This window comes from Moschus berezovskii, chromosome 21 (assembly GCF_049115385.1).
Source record: "Moschus berezovskii isolate FMDL1 chromosome 21, NW_MosBer_1.0, whole genome shotgun sequence".
Classification (NCBI taxonomy): Eukaryota; Metazoa; Chordata; class Mammalia; order Artiodactyla; family Moschidae; genus Moschus; species Moschus berezovskii.
This window is the reverse complement of record NC_142480.1, coordinates 34,896,662-34,917,543: the sequence shown is the minus strand read 5'-3', so window position 1 is coordinate 34,917,543 and position 20,882 is coordinate 34,896,662. Positions and strand designations below refer to the sequence as shown.

Genomic DNA, 20,882 nt, shown 5'->3' with positions numbered 1-20,882 from the left:
TTCTTTAGTATACTGATTGTTTTGAGCCAAAAGCATCAAAATAAACAGCAAATGTGGGGAGAAGCTTCCTCTGAATTCCCTTTATCTGTCTAAAGACAAAGCCTCCAAAGAAACTCAGTTGTCATAAATTCCCTCTCCAGGAGTTTCATCCACGAGGAAAGACTGACTCTTGTCACAGGAAAGGCAACTAGAAGTCCACACTTAGCCATACTTTGTCACCAACTGTCATACCTCCCATCGAGTCCTGTAAGGGCCTTTCACTTTTTCTAAAAATCATTTTCTCTCCCCTAAGAGATCTACACCCGCTCCCTCTTCCCTACCAAGATGGTAAGCAATCCTACGTTCTAAGCTGTCTCAGGAATTACTCATTTCTCCAGGGTATCTCCCAGGTACATACAAGGTGTACATGTTCATAAAGTTCTTGTGGGTTTTGTCTTGTTAATCTTTTATTACAGGGGTCTCAGCTAAGAATAAAAAATCTGCCTGCAATGCAGGAGACCTAGGTTTGATCCCTGTGTTGGGAAGTTCCCCTGGATTGTGGCCTGGAGAATTCCACAGACAGAAGAGCCCATGGGGTCTTCAGGCTACAGTCCATGGGTTGCAAAGAGTCGGACATGACTGAACAACTTTTGCTAAGCTAGCAGCTAAGAATGGTCCACAGCTTCTATAGGCTATAATTACAAAGCTTTCCCATACAAGAAACCAGCCTACAATATGATTTGCAAGTCAAAGTGGCTGGCTGCCTTAAGTGGTAGTTGTAGAAACTAATCGCAGTTGGCTTTCTTCTCCCTCAAGCCTTTTCTTGTATCTTGTTCTCCCTTTAAGCCGTCTAACCCATAACCACTTTGTCAGTACACTATTACTGTACTGAGATGATCCTCCACCCTCTACCAAGAGCTAGGAAATCCTCCCTTCCAGGAGGAGTCGTAAACTCCAAGGACCTCACAGAGGAGGCAGACGATAAGTTAAAGGGTAGAGAAGTAAAAAGATGTTTTCATTCTCCAACATGAACATTTTCGGTTTCCGGTACTTGAACTGGCACCTGCCCTGTGTGTTCAGGAGACAAGGAGGGGTGGGTAGGGACTCATTAAAACTGCAGATGCCCTGTGGCAGTGCATTCATTATCCTGCAGGTGGATCTAAGATGGTACAGCCGATGGGGCTTAAATATTTCTCACATGAGAGGTAAAGGCCACCTCTGGTGAAACAGAGATACCTCCTATTTAGCTTAAGATTATTAGATAACTGATTCCTCTAACTTCATTCACTCACCACACTTCACATACAATCTTCTGATCATCTATGGCACTGGCTATGACAACACAAGTAACCTGGTCTTTGTGACAATCATATGCCCATTGCCAACAAGTAACCAGAATGCCTGGTTTTAGACTTCACCCTCTCAAACTAGTTACTGTGACTTAACCCTGAAGTTCAGTTCAGTCGCTCAGTCGTGTCCGACTCTCCGCGACCCCATGAACCACAGCACGCCAGGCCTCCCTGTCCATCACCAACTCCTACTCAAAACCAGCTGATACTAAGTTTTAAGAAGTCTCCAAGTTAATAGCAAACAGGATACATCCAGGAAAACTTTGAGGGGATTGGGGTGGGGCGGTGGAATTAGCTGGTCTCCCCTAGTGCATGGAAAATCTAATGAGGTGACCTCAAATAACTTATAAATAAGAGAAATAAGGTTATTCTCTAAGATAGGACTTCTGTACGCTGGCACTTTGTTTTTGAAATTCCGCAAATGCACCTTGACTTTCACGTTTAACTAGATGACACTGATCATTCACCCAGCTCCCACTGCCTTTCTGGTTTTAAATCCATGTGTCTAGCTGGCAACTGAGCATTTCCCCTAAGAGTTAAATTAGATTCCACCTTGTCTTTCAAAACCTCCAAGTCTCCATAACAACTAACCAATCATCAAGTTCGGAAGATCCAATTCAGTATTTTCAGGCTCCACCAGGTCTTCTCCATCCTCACAACCTCTACCTTGGCTTGCATCACCATCATCCCTGGTTTGAATGACTTGGATGCCTCCTAAAAGAGTTCTAGGACCACTCCCATTTTACTGTCATTGTCCCTCTACACTGCCCAGTGTAATATTCTAAAGGATAAATATGATTCATGTTTCACTGTATTCAACTTTTTTTTCTCCAGGCTTCAGGTCCTGAGAGAGAAACGTGATTTCCTTGACAAGGAGCTGGAGAATGCTATACATACTGAAGCCAAATTAGAGAAATGTTAAATTGCGTCCCTTAAACTTCACAGTATTTAAGTACTCAGTGTTACAAGTCAGATGTTATTACACAATCATTAAACTTAGAGATAATCTAAAAATGGTAATTGTACTCCAAAATAGAAAAATATCACTTAGTAGCAAGAAAATATGCAACTTGTTAGGCAGTAAAAATCAATTTTATTTTATTCTGGTGTCATAAGACCAATGAGATACTGTGAGGTCAAACTTAGCTACTTTATAAAAATTTACTCAAGTAAATTTATAAACTTTATAAAAAGTATACTCAAGTAAGGGTTACTGATTATTATACTAGGATGGTGCAAAAGTAACCGTGGTTTTTGCATTGTGGAAGTTTGTCGGTTGATACTGGAATGCATTATTTTTTTCTCTTATTTTTAACTGAAGGACAATTACAATACTGTGTTGGCTTCTGCCACACACCAACATGGATCAGCCATAGCTATACATATGTTCCCTCCCTCTGGAGCCTCCTCCCACCTCCCATCATATCCCACTCCTCTAAGTTGTCACAGAGCCTCGGTTTGAGCTCCCTCAGTCATACAGCAAATTCCCACCGACTATTTTACATATGTTAGTGTCTACGTTTCCATGCTATTCTCTCCATTTGTCCTACCCTCTCCTTCTTACCCACGGCCCCCTGAGTCCATATGTCTGCGTCACCTCTGCTGTCCTGCAAACAGGTTCATCAGTACCATCTCTCTAGATTCCATATATATACACTAATAAACCATATTTGTTTTTCTCTTTCTGACTTACTTCACTCTGTATAATAGGCTCTAGGTTCACTCAGCTCATTAGCACTGACTCAAATGTGTTCCTTTTTATGGCTGAGTAATATTCCATCATATATATGCACCACAACTTCTTTATCCATTCATCTGTCAATGGACATTTAGGTTGCTTCCATGTCCTAGCTACTGGAAATAGTGCTGCAATGAACACTGGGGTACATATGTCATGTTCAAACATGGTTTTCTCAGGGTATATGCCCAGTAGTGGGATTGTTGGGTCATATGATAGGCTTATTCCTAGTTTTTTTAACCAATGCTTCAAAAGTTGAACGTTGGGCTACAAAGTTTTGCCTTATCTGCCATATTCACCTGAACTCTCACCAACTGACTACTACTTTTTTAAGCATTTTGACAACTTTCTGCAGAGAAAATGCTTCCACAAACCAGTAGGAGGGAAAAAAATGCTTTCCAGGAATTCATCGAATCCCGAAGAAAGGATTTTTACACTACAGGTATAAGCAAACTTATTTATTATTGGCAAGAATGTGTTGATTGTAATGGTTCCTATTTTGATTAATAAAGATATATGTGAGCCTAATTTTAAGGATTTGAAATTTACAGTCTGAAACCACAATTATGTTTGTACCAACCTATTAAATATGCAATTCTACTCCTACTTAAACAACTTTACTCTTAGATAAGACATTTCTCAGGATAAAAACTTTAGTCACTCCATACATGTAAACATGAGAATAAATTAAATAAATTAGGCTAATGTTTCAATCTATCATTTTTTTTCATGCAGTTCAACTACTACTCTCAACTGAAAGTTCTTATAATTAGAATCTAAAAAGGGAGTTAGATAAGCCACTAGAATAGACAGATAACTTCAATCTGGTTATAACATTCAAAGTTGAACATTGCAGTCATTACAAGTTCATCATTCTTTTTTGGTAGAAACAACAAGGGCTAAGGAATGGATTTGCCAATGGTACAAAACTAGATGGGGATGGTGTACCAAGCCAAGAGTCCAAATTTGAGACTTAACAAGATTTACAAAGATTGAGATTAAATCAATAAGTCATACAGAAAATCTGCTGGAAATATCCTAGAAGGAGACAGAAACTTCCAAACAGGAAAAATGAAAATTTTAAGTATGTAAGCTAAAAATATTCCTTATTCTGTTAGAAAAAATATTTGGAGATAGACCAAAAAATATCTTCCGGGGGGGAATTCCAAACAAAGACTGTGTACATGGACATCAATTGGGATGCCAGGTCCTGATAGATTCAGGCGATCTGGGTGGGGGAGGATCTAGGACTTGTTTTCTTGATGATATCTTTGATGTATTCTACTGAATAACCAGGTAAAGAACCACTATCTTAAAAAAAAAATCTGTATTTAATGAATTATTTATACAATAAAGACTCCATAAACATGTTTTGAAAGTACATGGCAGATGCTCTGTAAAGCTCTAGTAATGAGTCACTGAGGTTTGTACAGCACTTCATGATTTATAAAACACCTCCACACAATCCCAAGTACACAATCAAGACAGCAGCTAAATGTATCTTGCAAAGTTTGCTCCTTTTGTAAATTAGAATCTTTAGGTATATGTGTTTATGAAAGGAAAACTATGCCATTTTTAACCCACCCCTATTGATCTAAGGATTATGAAAAGGTATAATTACTTTCTTACAGAGATTAGTATTTGAACTGAAATTTTTTAAACCATTAACTCCACTACTAGAGAAAAAGGAAATGCTGTATTAGAGATGATGGATGCTTACTTCAGATCCAATTTTAAGAGTGAAACATTATAAACAACCTAAATACCCATCAATATCCAATCTTCATTGGTAAAATGAATTATAGCCCTTCCAGTCAATGAATTATCAAATAACTTCAAGTAATTGGTAAAGTATAGTACAGCCCTTGCAAACAATGGATTATCAAATAACTTCAAGATAGTGATTTGAAAAAATGACTGACATAATACAGAAGTTACAGAACAGAAAAGGAGCTCATGAATACAAACTTGTATGTGTGTATTGATAGGCATAAAGAGGTTTCTAAGAAACAGTCTGCCAAAATGTTAATCCGATTATCTCTGTATTTTGAAACAAAGAAAAAGTATTTTTATTCCACTATAACTTGACTAGTGTGTTCCTTAAGAAAAAAAATTGTTTTTGTGGTACATTCTTTCTCCCCAAACTGGAAGGCATAGCAAAATGTATTTTATTTAGATCCAATGGGCTTCCCTGGTGGCTCAGAGGGTAAAGTGTCTGCCTGCAATGCAGGAGACCAGGGTTTGATCCTTGGGTCAGGAAGATCCCCTTGAGAAGGAAATGGCAACCCACTCCAGTACTCTTGCCTGGAAAATCCCATGGATGGTCAAGTCTGGTAGGCTTCAGTCCATGGGGGTCGCAAAGAATCGGACACAACTGAGCTACATCACTAATGATCAGTCTGCCTTATTCTCTTTTCAACTCCTGTCCAGACATGGCGTTGGGAATCCCAAAGGTGAAAGTGGATAAATTTACACCTTCAGTGAGTTGTGAGAAAGGAGAGCAGATGCTGTGAATGATTCCAGCCAGGCCTGGAAGTGATTCTGGTGAGAAGAAAATGCCACCTTTCCTCTGAGCAAATGCAGCTACATGCTAGGGCCCACAGTCTTGTGCACGGAAATTCAGTCAGATGTCAGCCTGTACCTGTTCGCTCAGACACACTCCATGTTCAATTCAGTCGCTCAGTCGTGTCCGACTCTTTGCGACCCCATGAATCACAGCACTCCAGGCCTCCCTGTCCATCACCAACTCCCAGAGTTCACTCAAACTCATGTCCATCGAGTCAGTGATGCCATCCAGCCGTCTCATCCTCTGTCGTCCGCTTCTCTTACCGCCTTCAATCCTTCCCAGCATCAGGACCACGGCAAAAACAGTAGCAACCCTGGTCATGACCCTTAGCTCTTTAAGGAAGGACAAGAGGAAGGTCTTTTCTACCATCAGGCTAGCAAATACCATTAAGACCTGGCTGGCTTTCTCGTCCATGTGTATACTAACCCTCCTCTTGCAGAAGACATTACATTCACAGGATCCTCCAAGCCAGTGACTCATGTCTGCTTCAATTATAAATCTAGACTATTGTCTTCTCCTCTTTCCTTGTTTATATGTTCAGTAAGCACATGCTTCTTGTCGGCTTAATATCCAAAGAACAAACCCTACTCTGCACCCAGATCACAGGACCTATATTTACCGGAGTTTATTTACATGGTGGGTGGACTTTTTTAGCTGCCTTAGAGATCACTTCCCTAACTTTAACAGATGATATGATAAAGCCAAAAAAATAACATTACCAACAACAACAAAAAAAAGGGTGCTGGGAATATGCCATTCAGAGGATTTGCTGAAGGATTTATTCTGTAATAGAATCTCCACATTCACAAGCTTAAATTTCCAGGACCCACTAAGCTGGTTCTATAGTACCCATATACCAATTCTGCAGTGATGAGGAGAAATAAAGTACCAAAGGGAAGGGCAATTTGGAGTGTGCTCATTGCATGATGACAGGATTATTGATCCAAAGTGTGAGGCAGGCCTTAAAAATGAATTTAGGCACATCAAAGAAAGAACAGACGGTTTAGGGAAAACAAACTCAAAGAAGCTCCAGTTGTTGGCATTTTGCAATTTTCAAGTACTCATGTCGTTCTGGTACCAAACAGTTAGCTGGCAAACTAACAAAACAATATGTTGGCCTGAGAGCATTGTTTATAGACAGCAATCATAATAGACAAATCTATTCCCACCAAATATGGACAAAGCCACATGAGGACTGACAACATGAAAACAAACATTTTAATTGTGTGCCACACTTGGTACTGCTTGCTGAATTAGAATGCTTATTTTCCTCCTTGACACTGAAGATAAAAGCATAGAAGAGCCATTTTTATATTTGTTAACTCAAACCTTAGGTAAATTATAAATTCTCTGGAGTAGGAAATGGCAATGCACTCCAGTATTCTTGCCTGGGGAATCCCAGGCTCCTCTCAATATTATCTTCCCGATTCAGTGATCAAATCCATGTCCCTTGTGTCTCTTGCATTGGCAAGCAGGTTCTTTACCACTGCACCACCTGGGAAGCCCTAATGCCAATGGTCAATGCCAATTTTTTAAGGGTATATAATGTACAAAAAATGAAAATGTAGTTAAAACAAGTTTACAGATTTTCTAAAAATCTAAAAATCAGAGCAAACCTTCTCAAAATAGTCTCTAGATATCAATTCTGAGAGCATTTCCTCCTTGAACCCCTTATTTGGAGAATATTGTCACTTTATAATTTCTTGAGATCGTTCAATTAGTTTTCTGTAATTGATGTTTTATCAGTGTTATACTCTTGACATTACGTCCTTCAGAGCAATGAGGGGTGCAGAAGAAACGTGACACATCCAGAAGTGCTGTTAAACATATATACCTTGTCAACCTCAAAGACAAGGCACTCTGTCCTTCAATGACTCAGTTTTACAAATGCGATTTTCCATAAGGTCATTAAACTTCTCACATGGATTGAGCCAAGGATTGTCATTTCAACTTTAATCAGTTTCCCCAAGGGTCAAGTTTATGATTTTGTGCCTGTGTAATGTAATCTGAATGGGCTTCCCAGGTATCACTAGTGGTAAAGAACCCGTCTGCCAATGCAGGAGACAAGAGACGCGGGTTTGATCCTGCGTCAGGAAGATCCCTTGAAGAATGGCACGGCAACCCACTCCAGTATTCTTGCCTGGAGAATCCCATGGACAGAGAAGCCTGGGGGTATGGTTCATAGGGTCACAAAGAGCCAGACATGACTGAAGTGACTTAGCACATAATATAATCTGAACAGTGCTGGAAGATTCTCTCCCAGCTTTTCCCATTACCTCAAATTCCAACAGGAGACACATACAATTAAACAAAAGACGTTGGTATTTGCACATCCTCATTAATACATTTATATGTGGGAGAGGGGAGAGTGAGAATCCATTTTACAGATGAGGAAACTAAGGCTCAGAATAGCTAAGTAAATTGCTCTAGATCATGCAGCTTTTCAAGGACAGAGCTAGGATCTGAACCTAGGAAGCATGATCCTCGGAGTCTTGGCCTACCTCACTATCTCCCATTAAAGAAACAAAAAAGTACACTATATTGGTGTTTTTCTTTCTGGCTTACTTCACTCTGTATAATAGGCTCTAGTTTCATCCATCTCATTAGAACTGATTCAAATGCATTCTTTTTAATGGCTGAGTAATACTCCATTGTGTATAAGTACCAAAGCTTTCTTATCCATTCGTCTGCAGATGGACATCTAGGTTGCTTCTGTGTCCTGGCTATTAGAAAGATGCAAATGATAACCCTGTATACGAGACAGCAAAAGAGACACAGATGTATAGAACAGTCTTTGGGACTCTGTGGTAGAGGGTGAGGGTGGGATGATTTGGGACAATGGCATTGAAACATGTATGTTGTCATATGTGAAACAAACAGCCAGTTCAGGGTCGATGCATGTTACAGGATGCTCGGGGCTGGTGTGCGGGGATGACCCAGAGGGAGGATAAAGGGAGGTTCAGGAAGGGGAACTCATGTACACCCAGGGCGGATTCATGTCAATGTGTGGCAAAACCAACCAATATAATATTGTAAAATAATTAGCCTCCAATAAAAAAAAAAAAAAAAAGGCAGAGAGAGATGAGATAGAAACACATTTCGAGTAGATCAAGACAAATTCATCTGCTTCACAGTTTTGCCTCTGATCAGCCTTGCTTTCGGTTGGACGAGTTATCATCCCTGCCCAGCTACTACAAAGACAACGAATCAGGTCGGAGTTTGAAGTCCTTTCTGGATATCTGTTCATCTTGGGTGTGCAGGTCATGTTGTGAAATTGTCAAATAGGATCACGTAATCTAGACAGAATAGAGCTTGTTTTGATTCCACAAATGAAAAATTGGGGAGTTAAGAATATGTTAGTGGAGAGAGTCTATGATAAATCTCTATCTCCATAAATAGGACAGTGCTCACCAAAGCCTCGCCACAGCTGTTCGTCAGCCTCCTTTGGAGACCAGCCGTTTACAACAGGAGTCAGCTCCCAGGAGGATCTTGGATAGCTGCCACTGGGCTATTTTATGAACCTTGTAGGCCATTTTCCAAACCGGAAAAGGCTTAAAAATGAAAGGCACATATTTCAAAGATTTCTGCTTGTTCTCAGGGGAAACTCCTCTTTCCACTTCCTGAGCTGTATTACCCGCTCTGGTATTTCAAAAGCACAACTTGGACCCTCCTTGGTGCCTCCTGCCACACATACTTTTGTACTTTCGATCTTCCGCTGCCAGAGCTTCAGGCAACCTTAGCTGCTTCCCCAACAGCAAAGCCCCTGGCTTCACCCATTTGAAAGGCTGGCAAGAGGAATTCTATCCACTTGACTTTACTGAGGAAGATCTCAGCAAGACCTTCCAAATGGGCCAACCAACAACCACTGCTTGACACCGTTGGGAGCCCTACCAATCAGTTGCCTATACTTCAGTTGAGAGACGTGAGCAAGTAGGTATGTGGGCATTCTTAAGCTTATACATTTAACCGCTGGAAGTGATTTAGTGATTGTCTAGCTCATTCAACTCTCTCCCTTGAATTGTATGAAAACTGAAGTCCAGAGGGTAATATCCAAATCACACAGAGTACCAAGGTCAAGATGAAGGTTAACTATCAATCTCCCCTTGGCTGTGATGCTTTTAAAAGTACAAGTGGTGATAGTAATCCTGAGTTTGTGGAAGGTGAGAATGTGTGGTGTGCCAGAAGGGAGAGGGAAAGAGAGAAAACATCATTTATTGCTGTGGGGACTCTTCTCTGAGTTGTCCTCTTTTTCTTATGAATTGGCATGAAATTAAGTGTTGGACTAGAATATCCCTAGTCCATAAGATTTCTCAACCTCAACTTTTGGCTCTTACCTTCTACTCCCTTGAATTTTCACAATTTGTGTTTCTCGTTTGGGTGTTAAGTCCAAAAGCAATGATGGCTGCCTAAGTGGAACAGCTTGAGATAGTCCAAGAAGCACAGAATTGTTCTGGCCAAGTCTGACGCCACAGGGCCCCGTACTGACCCCCAACTAACAGGAGCCCCTCCTACCATCTCAGTGCTCTGAGCCGCTGGAAGGAGAACATGCCCTGGGCAAAGGCATGAGTCCATTACCAGCCGGGGAATTAATGTTCTGGATTGGAGGGCAGCGGGAGGTGGTCTCCTGAAAGCACATGTTAATCATGCCCAGAACCTAGATGAGCCACTATAAGGGTGTCTCGGGGCCTTTTCCAGGCCCTGGGAAACAACAGGAGAGGAAAATAGGAATATGTCAGGCCCAGTTCTTATCTTCAGAACTGCACCCTTAGCCTCCGTACAAAAACACGACCAGGTGCCTGCAATCTGTAATCAGTGCTCTATTAAAATGCTCTCAGAAATGCCGGAATTATCCTGATTTCCACACACAGCTGCACAAGGTCCTGTTGGGTAACTGAAGAGTCTCTACAGGTTCACTTGAGACTCCCCAGAAGCAACAGACTAGAATGCCTTGGTTAGGATCCAACATCCAATCAACAGTGAAATCTCCATGTGAGAGGGATGAGTGGGAAGGCAGGCATCCCTCTATGCATCAGGGTTGCCACCGAACAGCCTACAAATCCAGGTCAGACTCCAGGTCCATAGGCAAATGCGGAGTCTGCCCCATTCAATCAGCTCTTCTGTCATTCAATGTCAACCCCTTTCTCAATCAGCATGTTCTAGAAAATAGCTAACTTCTGACCTAAAAAGCTGTGCAATGTTTGATAGGAAAGAAAAAAACCTATCAATTGAACACTACTCTAAGACTAACTCAGATTAACACTAGTGTCACACACTTACAAATTACACAGACATTCAAGCACAAGTAATCCAGCTCACCATTCAGAATCTGGAACCAGGACACAGTGGTCACTTCCCCCCTACACTCAATCTTACAGATGTTGGGTGGTGAAAAGAAGACTAGATTTGTATCAGACGATCAGGTCTGAACTCTGTCTTTGCCTTTACTTGATGAATAAATTTGAGTAAAATTCTGTCTCTCTGAGCACCGTATCTTCATCTTTAAGATGGGGTAGTGCCACCTACTACCCAATATTGTTATGAAGGATGGAGGAGGAGGGAAATGAGCTCCATGGGTCAGCCTGCTCCTACCTCGAAAGGCAGAAAAGCATGTAAGCATGTCAGGTTATCTGCAAAAGCATATACATATCGCAGTGTATTTTATAAGTTTTTCTACCAGTGACATCCTATTTCATCTTCCCAATTTATGAAGGAGGTATCATTGTCTCTCCTGGACAAGTAAACAGAGTGCGGCTTAGAGAAGGGACCAGCCTCTGATGACTCTGCTAGACTCAGCCAGAAAAGAGAAGAGTTAGCTTCCTGCAATCCTGTCCTGTTTCCACTGCACCTCTCTGCTTCACCATACGGAACTACCAGCTTAAGAGGGAAAACAATGACGGATCCAATTTAAGTCAGTGTGGATATGGGATTCCCTTGTAGCTCAGTTGGTAAAGAATCTGCCTGCAATGCAGGAGACCTGGGTTCAATCCCTGGGTTGGGAAGATCCTCTGGAGAAGGAAATGGCAACCCACTTCAGTATTCTTGCCTGGGAAATCCCATGGACAGAGGAGCCTGGCAGTCTACAGTCCATGGGGTCACAAGAGTCAGACATGACTTAGTAACTAAACCACCACCACCACCACTAGTGTGGATGGAGTGTTGTTACCCAAGGGAGATGCAGGGCTGTGCAGACATAAAAAAAAAAAAAAAGGCAAGGGTGAGAAAAGAAAAGGCACACACAAGGAACAGGGCAGATCTGGGACAAGACGCAGCCTCACTCATCCAATAAGCAACACTATCCTAGGCACCAAGGCCACTATGGTCACTGCAGTCCTTACAACCTAGGGAGAAGAATACAACCAACAAGCAAGCAACTCAGTGCAGCAGTTGAAAAGAAATCAATTTAGACTGGTCTCACGGATTCAGTAATTAGCAAGCGGATGAAGAATAACACCATCATTCACCACTCACAGTCAGAAAGGGAAGCCACATCACGTGGAGCTGAAGCTCTCCGCACCTTTTAAGAGGCCATCCATCTGACTTTGATGACTATTTCTGCTCCACACACACTGTTCTTTATTATCAGAGGTAACAAAGAAATTCCACCTGGGGTCAGGACCTTTCCTTCTTCACACATTTACTGAATAATTACCAAGACTTGGGTTTTGCCTAAGGGCTGCGGATTATAGACCAGGTAGATCTATCCAGCAGAAAGAGTCTAGCCAAGGACAAGGACAAGGAAAACAGGCCACCCGTGATTAAATGAGGAGTTTGACGCTGCTGCTCCACAGCAGCAGCAAAGGCGAGTCCTTTAATCCTTCAGAAGCTGGTGATCGGGAGCTGCTTACTCTGTTAAGCCTATCTTTGAAATGTAATTAAAGAATTTAATTATGTTGGCCTGCTGGGATTACACAGGGAGATCCACCTTGATGGAAAGTTATGGAAGCTGTTAACTTTGAATGACCTGACATACGCCTGGACTGACACCTGGGATCTGTGCTAGGGGTGTGCCCTGGACACTTCAGGAGAGATGGACACAGCTGGACCTAAGGTGAGTGCAGCAGACTGCCTGCAGGTACATTCATTTCTGCACAGACCCTACACACTTTCAGAAAAGCAAGGGGAAGCTCCGGGTATGTCGTAAGGTGTTAGGGGGAATGGTCAGGTAAGCTGCTACAGGAAAAAGGTGGCTGAGAGAAATATAAACTCCTCAGATGTCCATTTGGTCTTAAGTATGATGTGGGAGGAGGGGAGGTAAAAGGTGAGCTTTTAAAAATGTTCATTTGTCGCCACCAGTTCACTGTAGTGGGAGTGGATAGACTGAGGTCATCAACGGATAGTCTTGTAAGAATACATTTTCTTGGCCCATGTACATTTTAAAATTGCACATTTTAACGGAATCTAGAAAGATGGTACTGATGAACCTATCTGTGCAGCAGCAAGGGAGACACAGACATTGAGAACTGACTTGTGGACACGGCTGGAGAGGACAGAAAGGACGGGGTGGGATGTATGGAGAGAGGAATGTGGAAATATACATCGCCGTATGTGAAACAGACAGCCAGTGGGAATTTGCGGTATGACTCAGGGAACTCAAGCTGGGACTTGGTGATGGCCTGGAGGGGTGGGACGGTGGGGGGATGTTCAAGTGGGGGGAACATGGGTATACCGATGGCTGATACATGTTGATGTTTGGTAGAAACCAACACAATACTGTAAAACAATTATCCTTCAATTAAAAATGAGTAAATTTTAAAAAATGAAAATGCATATTTTATGTGAGACAGATTTCTAGGGAATTCCCTGGTGGTCCAGTGGTGAGAACTCTGTGCTTTCATTGCTGAGCACAAGTACAGTCCCTGGTTGGGGAAGTAGGATCCTACAAGGTGTGGCCGAAAAGAAGGAAAAGACTTCTGGTTTCTCCTGAAGATTGGGAAGATTCAGCAACACTAGTCCTGCAGCGTTCTCTTCTCCTAATCCACCCACTGCACCAAACATACAACACACAAGGTCAACGGCTCTCAATAACCACTGCTGTCCTAAGGATCCCCAACTTCATGAAGAGAGCTTAAATACATACTACTTGCATTTTTTAAATACAATTATATCTGGCCTTTCGCTCAAAGCCTATGCAGCGGACTTTTTAGATGTTTGTGTTCACCTCAAAAATACCTAGAGAGCAATAAATGACATGATGCTAAACCATCATTCTCAGGATAATCACCATCTGTTTTACACCCTGTAGGACATACCTAACACTGCACATTGTTACAAATTTGATTTGTTAACTCTGTATCTGTGTGTGTGTGTGCGTGTGCTCCTATAAACAGAAATCCCCCTGTGGCTCTGGATAGTTGTATCCACTTGTCATTGGTAAGTCCTCCGCTCCAACCCAGCAAAATCTGGGAAGTTCTGAAGAGAAAGAGGACAGGGCTGGGAACAGAAACTTTTACAAGCTAAATTAACACTAAATAACACATGCTGAAAAAAAAAAAAAAACAACCACTCCAATACCTTAATTAGTTTGAAGTTATCTGGTGTTGGTTGATGGCTGCACCATTCCTTGATACGTACTTAGTTATTTGCGCTGATTTCCTCTATTCTAATTCTACCTCTCATTTATCATACAGTTCTCAATGATATGTAAATATGAAGACAGCTCACTGAACTGACTGAAACAGAAGAAGTGCAAATGATTAAATGTAAATGCAAAAGTCAAGTCAATACAATGTGGAAAACGGAATTTTTCTTTTTTCTTCTTCTCCCTATGCAATTAACTCAGAAACTACATGGAAATTAACCAAGAAAGAATGCTCAGAAATAAACAAGCTTGATTACAGAATCCCAACCCCATAGATACCTACTCTGCTGCTGTTGCTAAGTCGCTTCAGTCATGTCCAACTCTGTGTGACCCCACAGACGGAAGCCCACCAGGCTCCCCCGTCCCTGGGATTCTCCAGGCAAGAACACTGGAGTGGGTTGCCGTTTCCTTCTCCAATGTGTGAAAGTGAAAAGTGAAAGTGAAGTCGCTCAGTCATGTCTGACCCCTAGCGACCCCATGGACTGCAGCCCACCAGGCTCCTCCACCCATGGGATTTTCTAGGCAAGAGTACTGGAGTGGCTTGCCATTGCCTTCTCCGAGATACCTACTCTATCTATCACAAAATTAGGGTGCTCTAAACTCTTAGCAGGAGCTGAAAGGAAAAAAAACAAATCCCAAAAGATTCTGGTTTGAGATGCAGCCACTAAGGTGATAGTTTTATGCTATGTCACACTAATAACTATTGAAGAACTCATTAAAAAAAAAAAAACAAACCAACCCTCCACAACCAGAATTCAACAAGGAAAGACACAGAAGAAAAACAGAAGGAAAGGCATAGGAAGAAAATAGAAGAATCCACGGCATCAGTGTTTCCAAAGAAACAGGTCAATCAACAGCCTAAATGACAACAAGTCTAGAACACCTGTTTACACATCATAGGTGAAGAGGAAAGGCAGCAAGCCAAGGGCTTAGCAGTCAGGGCTCCTCGAATACATCTTACTGTGTCCAAGCTTCTGGCCTCCCAATGCCAGCAGGAGGCTGCCTGTTACTGGATGTGTGCTCTATTCTACTAGGCAGAATATAGGCTGAGCTGGTGACCAATGTATGTATCTCGCAGCTAGATTAAGGGGTAGAAATTTCTTTTCCCTTTTTAAACAATGAGCACATGACAGGGTGTGTTGAGTATTACATGTAACGTTTAGTCCACGGGTTCCAGAATGGCTCGACTGCACTGAGAACCAGAGCTTAAATGGACATCACTGAGCGTTGGGGATCCAGGTCGCCTGATGGGTCCCATGACTGCTTCTCAGTGTAACAGCAGCTGACTATGACTTTTGAGTGCGTCCTGTTAGAAAAGGCCAAGTGAACATGTACTTTTACCTGTGGAGACTGGGCTACATTAGAAGAAGGTATCTTTGGAACTACATGTAGGAAGTTATGAGCCAAGCCCAGAAGGCTATATTGGACAGGTCACAACTCAAAATACCTTGCTTCTCACTTTATGGCTTTCAGGGGAGCTCCCCAACTGCCTGCTTTTGTAAGCCACATGGGTACATCTTCCCAGTCCCCAGTCCAAGCTGAGTGGAACAGGAAAAGGCCCCGACGTAGGAAGAGTCGATCCAGGTACAATATGCTCTTGCTTAAAAAGAGAAGCCGGGCCAATCAGATTCTAAAAGAAAATAGCAAATGACCCAATAGTAGTGGGAGCTGAAGCTTTGTCTCATGATGCAGAGAGAGGCTAAAAGAAGACAGATTACACACAAGGTAAAGGTACAGAGGAAACCAACCTGTAGACTGACGAAAGGATGGTGTGGATATGCAAAGAGAAGAAGAGGGAGAGAGAGACAGAGGAAAGGAAAGGAAACACCCAGAGCTTCCTGGGTACACCTGGTTTTCCAGTTCATAAGCAGGGTTATGAAAAACTGCTATTTTCCTGAAGTAACTGGTATGAGTCACTCTTACATGCAGACAAAAGAACTTACTGGAAGCAATGAACATTGGCAAGGAACTTAAAATCTAAGCATGTACCTCACTTTCCCTATTCGGACGTTAGGCCCGCTGCTGCTGCTGCTGCTAAGTCGCTTCAGTGTGTCCAATTCTGTGTGACCCCATAGACGGCAGCCCACCAGGCTCCCTGTCCCTGGGATTCTCCAGGCAAGAACACTGGAGTGGGTTGCCATCTCCTTCTCCAGTGCATGAAAGTGAAAAGTGAAAGTGAAGTCACTCAGTCATGTCTGACTCTTAGCGACCCCATGGACTGCAGCCTACCAGGCTCCTCCGTCCATGGGATTTTCCAGGCAAAAGTACTGGAGTGGGGTGCCATCTCCGATGTTAGGCCTAACACCTGCCAAATGAGTTGACATATGGTCAGATTAACCTGAAAATGTATCATTACTGAGGGTGGTGGACAGTAAAATGACAGCAACCAGAGTTCTAAAGAAACAGAAAAACTTCCCTCGCCTATGTTACATGCTCAGTTCACTGAGCTTTTATTGTCCCTACAGGCAAGACAAATCCACTCAAAAGACATATTAATGCAAGATGACTTCTGTCTGTACTTTATGTAAGGGGGAGGGGGAAATCAACCAATTCAAGGTTATGATTCCCACAAACTCAAACCACATTAAATATGTCAGCTAAAAAAATAAAAAAGAATGCCTAGAAGACAAACTTTGGTGACAGACAAGTAAACCTCTGAGTACCGCCTTGTCTCATGACTGCACAACCCCAGGGGCTCTCTTTCTCACACAGGACTTCCGACTCCAGAGCTGGTAGAGCCCCCACCCACCTCCTCCCCTCCACATCCACTCCCAGCTCCCACGTGGCGAAGTAGCACCCAAGGGCCTGGTGGCCTTGTCCTGGTATGGCCATTCTTCCTCCCGCTGCTTCTCCCCAGGCTGGATTAGCTGCCTCTCTTCTGTACCACGTGTGCGGCTTTATCACTATGCCTGACACATATTAGGCAACTGTAAGTTTCTGCTTGTGGGTCTGTGTCTCCAAACAGATTCTCAGTTCCTAAATTAAGCCAGGCACCTAGCACAGTGGCTGGTATATCACAGGGCTGAAAAGGCCCATCTTAAATGCGTGCCTTTAAGGCCCATGCTCCCTCTTGTCCCATCTTTTCTGGGCTGGCAGATTTCCTTATAAGGGTATTATTCAGCCCGGCAGCCAAGCTAAAGAGACTGCTGTGACCCTCTGCTAACTTTTCTTTCCCTTGGCTCTGCTGCCTTCATACCAAAGACAAAACTGTGACCAATCCCAAGAAGGCACGTTCTATGCTTTACATCTCCCCTAAACATATTAAACATACTTTAAAAAAAAAAAAAGAAAGTCAAAGATACAGTCTTACCAGCTTACATAAAACAGCTTCAAGATCATAATCCAGGGGTCAGCAAACACAAAGAGCCACACAGTAAACAATTTAGGTTTAGAAGCCACTGGGTCTCAGTCATAAGTCCCCAACTCTGCTGTTACAGCATGAAAGCAAGTACAGGCAACAGATAAATGAACAGGCAGCCTGTGTTCCAAGAGAACATTATTTACAAAAGCAAGTGGTTAATCCACAAACTGGAGTTTGCAGATACTGAATTAACCCAATGCAACAAACACGTATCATGAATATAGACATATGCAAAACATCAAGGCCAGATGCTGAGGGGTGTGCTGCCATGTCCCAGGCCCACATGATTCGCGAAGACAACTACCCATAAAGAACAATGAAACACAGGCAGACCAGATGAGTATGATAAAGAAGTCGCCAGCAACACTCAATAGTCAGCTTTTGAGCACCTGAGCTATTGACCATGACCTTCTGTTCCACTCTCTCTGACCTTCACAGCTGCCTTCAATCAACTTTTCTCCACTACTGTGTTCTTTCCCAAAATGCTCTTACTCCTCTGGGTTCTGCCCTCTGCTATCTTCTCTCCACCTTCTATAGTTTCCCTTGGTAATTTCATTCATTCCTAAAACTTCAAGTACCACCTGTAGGCTGAAAACCAATCACGTCTACATCTTCTTCTCAGACACAATGAATTTCCACCTGGATAAACCATGAACACTTCAGACCCAGTAGTCCAAAACTGAATAAATCATCTTCCCATAAACAGTTCCTAGTCCTGTGTTCCTATTTTCAGTAAACAGCACCACCAGCCACCCAAGTCAGAAACCAAAAACATAAGCCACCTCCTCCTCCACTCCCACTGATCCAGGCCATCATCCCTCACAATACATCAGTTGCCAAATCCTGCTCAATTCCACATTCTAAACCTGCATCTACCCATTTTCTAGCTCTTAATCAGGCTGCCATCATCTCCCATCTCGATAATAACCACTGAACTGATCAATGGGTATCCAGGTTTGCCTCCGTCCAACACACTGAAGTGGGTAGCGATTCCCTTCTCCAGGGGGATCTTCTGACCCAGGGATCGAACCCAGATCTCCCACATTGCAGGCAGATTGTTAACTGCCTGAGCCACCAGGGAAGCCCCAGAGCTACTTTTCTCAAATGCCTGGGGCAGATTATTTACCAGCTGTCTCTCAGCCCAGGCCCGCCCTTTGGTATTCTGTTTTATGGCCCTGGAGCTTGAAATCTGCAAATCCCATTTTCCAGACTGCCTTGAAACTGCTTTCTTGTTCAGTTCTGCCGATGGGAGCCCCTGGCAAGAAATCAGAAGGCAGGGACTAGAGAAGGAACTCTCCTGTTTTCCAGCTCCTGTCAGACTTCACAGTAGCAGCTGCTCCAGTTCCCTGTGCTTTTGCCACTTTGTATACTAGCCATGGACCCCATGGATGGGGAAGCACCGGCCGGCTATAAGGTAACCCCTCCCAGGAGACCCACGCAACTCCTCAGCAGTGGGCAGGTCAGCTCCACAGTGGCCTCTCTTGAGTTTCTAGGTTGTGAGACATTATTTTTCCAACAAAGGTCCGTCTAGTCAAGGCTATGGTTTTTCCAGTGGTCATGTATGGATGTGAGAGTTGGACTATAAAGAAAGCTGAGCACCAAAGAATTGATGCTTTTGAACTGTGGTGTTGGAAAAGACTCTTCAGAGTCCCTTGGACTGCAAGGAGATCCAACCAGTCCATCCTAAAGGAGATCGGTCCTGGGTGTTCATTGGAAGGACTGATGTTGAAGCTGAAGCTCCAATACTTTGGCCACCTGATGTGAAGAGCGGACTCATTGGAAAAGACCCTGATGCTGGGAAAGATTGAGGGCAGGAGGAGAAGGGGACGACAGAGGATGAGATGGTTGAATGGCATCACTGACTCAATGGACATGGGTTTGGGTGGACTCTGGGAGTTGGTGATGAACAGGGAGGACTGGCATGCTGCAGTCCACAGTGTCGCAAAGAGTTGGACACGACTGAGAGACCGAACTGAAGTGAACCACACCCACTCCCCTCTGCTCCTCCCACTCCCAGGATGGCAGCTGCTTCCTGGAGTTACAATCCCTGTTACTTCTGCTTCCACTAGCTAGTCTTTCAGCTCCCTAATGCCTTGTGTCTCCAGTTCCCTACATCTGATCGCCTCTATTTGAAGTGCCAGCCTGGCATCTGTTTTTTGACTGGATGCTGGCTGATGCAGTATGTGGCAAAGGGACTAATTCCGGGGAGATAAACCCAAAACATGGGATCCTGGGGCTGCGTTGCTTCCTCTTGGACCTTGAACAGTAATAACCTCATGCCTCCCAATGAACTCCCTCCACAGCAGCCGCTGTGATTTTCACAGAGCATCTACCATCACCTCGATGGCTCACCACTGCCATCAGAAGAGCAAAATTCACTACGACTCTCAGGGTTCCAGAGCCACTGTTTCTCTCTCTAGCTGCTCTCCTTGCCAGTCCCTCCTCCTCATGTTCCATGCTCTAGCCACTCTGAACCCCTTTCCATTTCAGAAACACTCACCTCCTTCACCCTCTTCACAAAGCTGTCCCCAGAGTTGTATGTGGTGCCCCTGATCCTCTCTGTTCATTCAGTTAGCTCCTACTTAGCTTCGATGACACCTTCTCCAGGAAGCCTTCCCAGATTTGCATGCAGCCTAACTTCACCCATCACAGCAGTGACTCTGTATTTACTCTGTAGTCCCACAGAAAACTTGAATTCTGATAAGTAGTGTACTTATCTTGCTCAAAGTTTTAATCCCACACAGCAGGTTCAATAGTCTGTTGAATGAATGAACAAATCTATAAATAAGAAGGTGTAGATTAATTCCTATGAGGGAGATTTGGGAATGCTTCTTAAAGAAGGTAGGAATTTGCCCTGGACTGCTAGACCCAATTGCCATCACTGTAGAAAATTTACAGAAGATATTATCCTTAGTTTCCACTGACTCTCAAAATAAGTAAAAAGATTTGTTGTTCTTTTGGGGGTAGCCAAATTATCAAGCAGCTCTTGAAAAATAAGCTTCTTGGGAATAAAACCTATCTTTGGGATTTATCCATAGGCAAACCACCTGGATAAAATGAGCTTAGGACTCTCCTGGATGTTTGTCAACCCACACTTTCTGCTTTTAGAAGGCCTACCCAGTTTCCAACATCTGTTCCAAAGTAAAATGGGTATGGAATCCCCATAAACTTACTTTATTGCTTTCCTTTCAAAAACCTCACACAAACCAGATTGAAACTTCTTTAAACCAAGTATGTCATAAATCTGAATGTTACTTTCAGAACTCAGTAAATGGAAAGAAAAATGCTTCAGTGAGGCAAAGATCTTTCTA

General features: G+C 43.0%; 1 protein-coding gene and 1 long non-coding RNA gene across 4 annotated transcripts in view; one reads left to right on the top strand and one right to left on the bottom strand.

The window, feature by feature from the left end:
* The window catches only part of STXBP6 (syntaxin binding protein 6), a 283,426-nt gene that overhangs the window by 209,147 nt on the left and 53,397 nt on the right, over positions 1 to 20,882 (bottom strand). The window lies entirely within an intron of this gene.
* The window catches only part of LOC129550482 (uncharacterized), a 65,625-nt gene that overhangs the window by 43,408 nt on the left and 1,335 nt on the right, over positions 1 to 20,882 (top strand). The window contains exons 3-4 of one of the 2 annotated variants that reach the window (XR_008684838.2): positions 12,545 to 12,680; positions 14,260 to 16,894. This is a non-coding gene — a long non-coding RNA (uncharacterized LOC129550482). Of the gene's footprint in view, positions 1 to 12,544; positions 12,681 to 14,259; positions 16,895 to 20,882 lie in introns of those variants that run through there. The other variant, XR_008684839.2, reaches the window with a different exon arrangement.